The sequence below is a fragment of the Vitis riparia genome, chromosome 8 (assembly GCF_004353265.1).
Source record: "Vitis riparia cultivar Riparia Gloire de Montpellier isolate 1030 chromosome 8, EGFV_Vit.rip_1.0, whole genome shotgun sequence".
Classification (NCBI taxonomy): Eukaryota; Viridiplantae; Streptophyta; class Magnoliopsida; order Vitales; family Vitaceae; genus Vitis; species Vitis riparia.
In genome coordinates this window covers 10,806,793-10,816,422 of record NC_048438.1, presented here as the reverse complement: position 1 = coordinate 10,816,422, position 9,630 = coordinate 10,806,793, and positions in this window count along the sequence as shown.

Sequence of the window (9,630 nt, the reverse complement as noted above, 5' to 3'; positions counted from 1 at the left end):
GTAGGGTTGTTCTAGGGTACCCACTCTTCATTTTGAGGGTACCTACCCACATTTGACCCCAATAAAAATATGACATGTGTAAAGTACATATCATTAAAAAATTTATAAAAACTTATCAAACCGGTAAAGATGACTTGTTGGTGAGAAATAATCACATGCATTTCATATATATCTAAATATTACAACTTTTTTATAATTTATTATTAAATATCAAATATAATTTGTTATTTAATGCATTACCTAACTCTATCTAAAAAAAGAAAATCTTGCCTACTACTCTTATACTCTCATTATTCATATATATAAAAAAGGATAGTAATTTAATATGAAAATTAAATAATTTCAACTACCGAATTACAAAATATGTAAGATGTATTTTGATGAATCAAATTTCAAGATCAAGTTCAAAACTTTTTGAGAGAGAAAATTTAAAATTTGTATTATATGAAGAAGATGAAGGATTTTAAGTGATTACAAGTGTCAAAGGTAATATTTGATATTTTTTTTTTTATCTAAATATAATTGTTGTAGGAAGAAATGTGATGTTAAATAACGATTTTAGAAATTTTTATGAGTTTATTATAAAATTTTGTTATCAAATTGTTATTAATATTTTTATATAATTTTTTTTTTGTTCATAGATTAAATTTGAAGATGAAGTTTTATATGTCTTGAAGGATGTCAATTGATTACAAGTGTTAAAAGGTAACATTTGATATTTTTTTTTTCCATTTACATATAACTATTGTAGGTAGAAATGTCATGTTAAATGGCATTTAAATATGTAATGATTTATAATATCTAGATTTTTAAATTTTTTTTCTGAGTTATTTTTAATCAAATTGAGAGTATTTAATAAATTGTTATGAAATTGTCATCAATATTTTGTAAGAAAGGATACGAACTTTGTAAGAGAGGGTACGAACTTTCTAAGAGTGGGTACGAACTTTCTAAAAGAGGGTACGAACTTTCTAAGAAATGGTACGAACTTTCTAAGAGTTGGTACGAACTTTCTAAGAGTTGGTACGAACTTTCTAAGACGGGGTACGAACTTTGTAAGAGAGGGTACGAACTTTGTAAGAGAGGGTATGAACTTTCTAATAGATGGTACGAACTTTCTAAGAGATGGTACGAACTTTCTAAGATAGTGTACGAACTTTCTAATACAGGATACGAACTTTCTAAGAGATGGTACGAACTTTCTAAGAGTGGGTACGAACTCTCTAAGAGAGGGTACGAACTCTCTAAGCGAGGGTACAAACTTTTTAAGAGATGGTACGAACTTTCTAATAGATGGTACGGGGTACGAACTTTCTAAGAGAGGGTACGAACTTTGTAAGAGATGGTACGAACTTTGTAAGAGTGGGTACGAACTTTCTAAGAGATGGTACGAACTTTCTAAGAGATGGTACGAACTTTCTAAGAGAGGGTACGAACTTTCTCAGAGAGGGTACGAACTTTCTAAGAGTGGGTACGAACTTTCTAAGAGATGGTATGAACTTTCTAAGAGTGAGTACGAACTTTCTAAGAGATAGTACAAACTTTCTAAGAGATGGTACGAACTTTCTAAGAGAGGGTACAAACTTTTTAAGACATTTCTAAGCTTAATTAGTATCGATAAATAATATTATTGTATTTCCATGTGGAAAAAAAGTTGAAAAGTTTGAAAATTTGTAAAATTTTTTAAGGCAAAGAGAATGTGACGAAAGGTGCTAAGAATGTGAGGATTTCTCACATTCTTTGTACCATTCCTCACATTATTCATACCTTCTACAACTACTTAGTGTTTTAATTTTTAAATTTTCTTAAAAATAATTTTCATCATTTCTAAGCTTGATTAGTATCAATAAACAATATTATTTGTATTTTTAAGTGGAAAAAATTCGAAAAAATAAAAAAATTGTTAAATTTCAAGGTACGGAGAATGTGAGGTAAGGTATGAAGAATGTGAGGATTTCTCATAATCTTCACACCTTTTCTCACATTTTTCATATTCTCTCTAATTTTTTAGTGTTTTAATTTTCTAATTTTTTTTAGGATAATTTACATTATTTCCATTTTAAAATTTTTTTAATTCTTTTTTTTTTTTTTTAACAATTCTATCAATAATAATTCAAAATAATATTATTAAACGATGTTATTGTTATTTCAAGTTAAAAAGTAAATCTGAAATTTTAAAAATATAAATAATTTAGGGTACGAAAAATATGAGAACGATACGAAAAATGTGATAAATACATGTTTGGTACTTTCATCACATTTTTCATATTGATTTTTAGTTTTAAAATTTTTGAAATTACAAATTTATTTTCGAAAATACTATCATTAGTAACTTAAAAGAGTATTAGTAATTTATTTTATTGTAATTTAACTTTAAAAACCTTAAATTCAAAAAATGTAAAATTTGGAGAGTACAGAAAAAAATTAGGACGATCTAATTACCTAAGCTTTACATATGATTATCAAAATGTTGAAACTCATTAAAAATACCCATTTCATATTAAAATATTACCATATTCATTTTTATGTTGAATTTAAATGTTTAATAATTTGTTAAAAATAAAATAATGTAATTATGATATATGATGATTTTTTTTTTAATAAATATGTTTTCAAATTTTATATCATTTTTATTTTTATTTTTTTCCAATTCTACTTTTATCTAATATTTTTTTTATTTAAACCCAAAATTGTTGAGAATGGAGGAAGAAAGAAGGCCATAACCGGTTCTTCCCTTAATCGGTTAAGTGAAATTTTTATTTTAAATTTAAAATGGATGGCCAAGATGTAATCTTGGACATCCAATGGCTTGGAAAACTTTTTCGGTAGGTACCGATGAGGTACCCTAGAATTTTCCAAAAGAGTATTGTTATTCCTTTTCTTTTGTTGATCACGGGTGGTAACACCCATTTTCTGCTAAGAGGTTTTATGGTTACAAAAGTTCTCTATAAAGTTAAGATGAGTTGATTACATATATAGTATTGGTAACTTTTCTTTTTAACTAATGTAATATATTCTAAAGGTAAATTTCACTCACATCCCCTTAAAATAACAAATAGAAAAGGTATAAGAAGTATTTGATAAAATTTCAAACTAATAATAGCCAGATGTATTTAACTCAATTAATACTCGAGAGATGTGAATAAAATTAACTTTATTTCATAATCTTCCTTTCATGCAAACATGACATTCTTGTCTTATCCCATGGGATCATGTATTCAAATAAACAAATGCTTCTTACAACTCCAACAGAGTCTTATACCAAGTCGGGAACATAGTTTTATACCATTTATAATGAGTCAATCATTTTCATATGGATATTGTTTGTTTTAAGTGTAATAAACTCTTACAGTTTTAAAATTTATCCACACAATTTTGAAGATTTCACCATTTATATAGTGTCAAGTTTTGGAAGAGAATGTGTATAAGTGTTCTTTAAAATGAAAAAAAAAAAAAAAGTGTCTATCCCATATTGGAAAAGAATTGGTACTTTTATTAGGTATATATTCTACCTCACTTAGCCTCATGAGCTTGTGGAGAGGTGAGTGGGAGCCTTGCACATCCAAGGGGCTCAAACCCATTATAGTGGGAATTTGGGCCCCTCACATCCTACATGAGGGGCCCTCACATTTATGACATTTGAAATTTATTAGATTGATTTGGCTCCTTCTCATTAGAGTTATTCATTCTCCTCTCCTCTCTGTAATCTCTCTCTCCTATAAATTGGCTATTTCTTTTGCACCGTAATCATGGTTTGAAATGTCACAATATTTCGCTAAAATATCATCGATATTTCATTGACATTTATTTGTTTTTTTTTTACTAATTTTTTGGTAAGTCAAACACGGTCACACATCAAGCCCCTTCAAATTTCAAATTTTCTTGAGTTCAAGCCTGGTTACTACATGAGGGCCACTCACATTTATAACATTTGAAATTTATTAGATTGATTTGGCTCCTTCTCATTAGAGTTATTCATTCTCCTCTCCTCTCTATAATCTCCCTCTCTTATAAATTGGCTACTTCTTTTGCATCGTAATCATGGTTTGAAATGTCTGGATATTTCGCCAAAATATCATCGATATTTCATCGACATTTATCAATTTTTTTTTACCGATTTTTTGGTAAGTCAAACACGGTCAACACGCCAAGCCCCTTTAAATTTCAAATTTTCTACAGTTCAAGCTTGGTTATTACTAAGCCAAGTTCTCATTTGTTAATATATGTTGATAATAAATATGTTAAAGTTCATTATTAAAAAAAAAAAATTAATTATTTTATTTTAAATTTTATTTAATTGATTAATAAATGTTATAAACATTTATAACATTTGAAATTTATTAGATTGATTTGGCTTATTCTCATTAGAGTTATTCATTCTCATTTCCCTCTGTAATCTCCTTCTCCTATAAATTGGCTACTTCTTTTTGCATCATAACCATGGTTTGAAATGTCAGGATATTTCGCCAAAATATCGCCAATATTTGATTTTTTGGTAAGTCAAACACGGTCAACGTGCCAAGCCCTTTCAAATTTCAAATTTCTTGAGTTCAAGCTTGGTTACCACTAGGCCAAGTTCTCATTTGTTAATATATGTTAATGATAAATATGTTAAAGTTCATTATTAAAAAAAAATTATAATTATTTTATTTAAATTTTATATAATTGATTAATAAATGTATAAAAACCATCATTATAATTTTCTTAACAAGTATTTTTTAATATCATTTATATGATAATTAAATATAAAAAAATATAAATATTAAAAAATCATATAGACATCATCATTTATTTTACATTATTGAATACGTTTGAATTAAATAAATTATAGTTTTAATATTAAATGTATCATCATTTATCTCATTAATCCCATTTTTTAAAAAATACTGTCACTTAACTTTTAAATTTTTTTTATAGTTATCCTTTTAATTTTATTTAAATTTTAATGTTTTGTTTTAAAATATTAAAAATATAAATTTATTTAAAAATACTAAAATATTAAATAATAATAATAATAATAATGAAGTTCTAATATTTTATAAATTTAATTTAATTATATTAGGTAAATAATAAATTATTAAGACCGATATATCCTTACTTATCAATATTTTTCTCTTTGACCATACCTATATTAATTACACTTAGAAAACAATTTTAACATGCATATTTTTTTTTTTTTAGAGTTTTTCCAAATATTTTCATAATTTTTGAATAATTTTCGCCTCATCGATATTTTTGTCAAAAAATCCATCAATATTTTTAATATATTTATAAAATCCAAGTACCGATATATTCGTATTTATTGATATTTCAAACCTTGACTACAACTAGTAACCAAATTATCATTATATTGTCTATTGTTATTACATCTACTATCTACTATAGCCATCTTCTAGCACTACGTCCCCTTTTGTTAGTGTAGTACCATACTCTGTAATACTTGAACGTTGTTGTACCCTAATTCCAATATTTTCAACTTTTCATCTAGAAGAATTTCTATAAGATCGAGCTGTATTATTCCTTGCTAAAGGTGTGCACCTAAAGCAAGGATTTTGGTTATTGAATCCTGAAAGTAAGACGTTAATTCCCTATTGCACCGAGTTTGATACTCGAGGAGTGTGGATCTACTTTAAAGATAATGTTTGTCACACCTTAGGCAAATCTGATAGGTACCCTAATTAGAATTTATTTTCCTATTTGTTTGTGCTTGGTCAATTTTAGTTCAGTATAATTTTTTGAGACCTAATTTTTTCAATAATCTTAAAGTATATCAATTTTTTTTTTTTTTGTTAAAAAAAACTTTCGTAGTTCACACTTGTCATGAGACCTCTAAAATTGATTCTTTTAATGAAACATTCTTTAATAGATGGTAGGAAATGATATTTTTTGCAATTTCTATAGTGAATTTAGGACATGTTTTGACTAGCCCAAAACCCGGAGAGAATGGCAGACACAAGATTTAAAGTTTGAGGAGGTGATTGGCAAGTGCATGTGATTTTTGCTACACTTATTCTGTTCACTATGATTATACATCTAAACTTTAATAAATATGAACTATTTTTTATATGTCAATAATATATATAGTTTGAAATATAAATAGAAATAGCATGAAAATTTTAAAGTATTTAACCTGATTATCCAATACATCAAATGTTGAAATATTAATAAATTGGAAGAAAAGCTTTGAGTTATAGTGTCTTTAGCATAGCAACTCTTAGTGGTGATAATAATATGATCTCCTTCCTACATGAAGAAAAAAAATCATTATTAAATAATAAAGTTATGTGAAACACAAACAATAATGAAAAAAATATTATTTACATATGTGGATTTAAGGCTAATCAATTAAGAAAATCACCCAAGACGATGTGAATTGAGTTTTTAAAAATCTTTTCCAAACATACCAAATTTAAACAAATTAAAAAGTAATAAATAAAGAGATCTAAAGTGAAAGCAAACATAGTTTTTATAATGGTTCGATACTCCTTATATACGTTCACTCTCCTCAAGCTTCAAAGGTTCCAATGCTCTACACTTGGTTTCTGGCTCCAATGGACGTTACAATTGTTGGGATTGAGCCTTGGAAAGCATGATATGATGTAACAGATTGAAATTCATTTATAAATTTATTTATTTATGTTTCTTAGTTTCCCTTAAATATCTCATTTGTATTAATAGGTTATTTGAACATACATGCCTTACATCACTTACATTGTACATGACTTGGGTGCATTAGGAGTTGCACAGAGGATTCAAGTCATGGATTCCTTGTAGAGTGATGAGTTGTTCATAGTAGGTTCATGGATTTGGGCTATCCATCTGAGACTGTAGTATACTACCTCATAATTAGAGGGATAACTTGTCTTGACTGTCAGGATGATTTTCCTATGGTGAGTGTACTAGCGCATATGATGAGCATTGGATAGGACCTACGGTGAATCATGACACAAGGCTATCAATTTTCATGATTCATCAAACTACTATACTGCATTGACTCTCAACCTTAAGAGGATATTGAGTATGTGCCAAAGTTAATATGAGGTTTTAACCTATGAGTGAGATCCTAAATTGGTTATATATCTCTATAGATTGAGTCATTTTTTATGGAGGTTGGTGGTAATAGGTAGTCTCAATAAAGACATCATGATATCTCATGGATTGAGACAATGTGTCTCCTTGGGTGATCCAAAGGACATGTGATCTAGAAAACTATGGTCATAACATTTCATTTAGTGGAAATTTGATATATGCTCTTTAGAGTTACAGTATCTCAATTGATTATATAATAAGTGGAATTTATAACTCAGAGATTGAAGAGATAATCTTAATAGATGATAGCACTACCTTGTTAGATTACGAACACCAATTCATGAGAAATTTGCATATAGTGGATAATAGGTCATGGACCCCGAGCTTCTTCTTGTTTTTAATTACATAAGATACTGAAGTGCAATTGATTCTCTTTGGTGGAATGTTGAATAAATTTCAAAATTGGATTTTGAAAGAGATAGTACTCTTATGGGTCCTAATGGTCTTCACTTTAAGCTCATATACCATAATGACACGATTTATGAAAGATGAATTGACTCTTGATTCATTCTTGTGCATAAGGGTGTTTTGGTGATTACGCAAGGTTGCATAAGAGATAGTGAATAAGTTCTCTGGATTGGACTAATTGATAAATTAGATGACCTTATATGGTTAATTAATCAATTAAGACCAATTTTGGGCTAGATTAAGTAACCTAAGCTTTGGTGAGTTTAAATTAGTGAGCCCAGTAGGGGAACCCTATAAATACCCCACAGGGGCTAGGGTTTCCACAACCTTGAGATAAACATTGTTTTCTACCTCCAAAAAAATAGAGAGATAGTGAGAGCTAAGAGAGACTTTTAGATTCATTATTCTTCATTTTCACCAAGCGGAATTGATTTGGGAACATCCAAATCAAAGGTAAATTTCTCTAATGGCTCTTGATCCTAGAATTGTAAAAAACTATTTTTTGCTTCCGTTTTATAGGATCTAGCAACCTATGGTAGTTTTGCATGCACCTATACGATTCAGGGTAAAGGAATGGATAAATCTAGGGTTCCTAGCAACAATATCCCTTCAAGTATACCTCAACTTAAAACTTTAAATACTCGCAACCTCTCTTTAATAATCAATGAAAAAATATATTACCCTAACTTAATAAATGAACAAATACAAAAGAAGGCTAGGATGAATGACAAAGGTGCTAAGGTGGTTTGCAAATGAAGAATCAATGCACCAAGTATGAAAAAACTTTTAATGAGAAACAAGTAGTTGGAAGATAATTACAGACGTTTTCTATGTAGTAAATGAACTGAAACTCTCAATTTACAGGTTTCTAGCTTGGACACCATAAGTGGCAGAAACTAGCCTTGTCTAGTCGATCTCTAATTCAATCAGTTGACTAACTGTTGTGCACCAAATGCACAACAAGTGATTGTTGGACCCTAGACCAAACCTCAACTAGAAAGAGCTTTCCCTCGATCGAGAAAGGTCCCTATCAACTAGGACTGCATAACTATTAAATGAGAGAGAATTTTTTTTTGGCATTCCTCAATTGGTCCTCTACCAGTAAGGCTTAATTGATCGATTGGTTCCCTGATGAGAAACTTCTTTGCCTAATTCACCTATTTTGGCCTAAAAACTTATATTTTTTGAGTTTTTTTTTTCCTTCTAAGACTTAGACAAGGTTTATAGGTACTTTAGTAAGTTAAGTTTAAATTAATTTGCCTAAGGGTCATGTGAGAATACTCGGGTTTTAATGAAAAATCAATTTTAGTGCATAAATCAAGTATTGAAAAATGCATGATTTTATATGAAAATCCTAAGTGCACCAAATTATTCATCTTACAAAGAATTCCTAGGCTTGAACAGTTTTCATGCACCCTTGGACTTGCACTCCTTTGATTCTTTGATAATTATCTTGAATTTTTATTTGAATTTCTCAAAATAAAACTTGAAACTCATCTTGATTTTAAATTACTAGTATAGTGATCATGGCTTGTTATCATTAAAATGTGATTAGGAAAACCATTGAACTAACAACATACAAGTCCATTGTTAGGCTACTTAAACAAAATAAATTGTGATTAGGTTCTTTTGATTTATTTAGTTTGTATTATGATGGAGTAAATACAAGGGATGTTAGTTTAGGCTTAATCAATCAGCTTTCCCCCCTTAAGTGTTTTATTAAAAATATGGCTTTTTTTTTCTCTAGATTTAAAATAGATGGAAGATCTATGTCCAAATGTGCATATGCGTAGACACACATGCTATTGTTTCTCTTTCTTCCTCCACGTCTTGAACGAGGACTTTTAGATCGTAGATGTAGGGTACACCTCTATGGGATTTTTAACCATATTGTAAGGAGTCATGATTAGTATCGAGATATGTCTAAATCTAGATATTGTATTATTTGATAGCATGTTTTTGTGGTATTATTTTTATTAATTATTGTTAATGATAAGAAAATGCTTTTAAAATTCATTTTCTTTTTGGACTTACAAACACATTTTGGCACAAAAAAATATGACAAATCTAAGATATTGTATTATTTGATAGCATGTTTTTGTGTATCATCTTTATTAATTATCATTAATAACA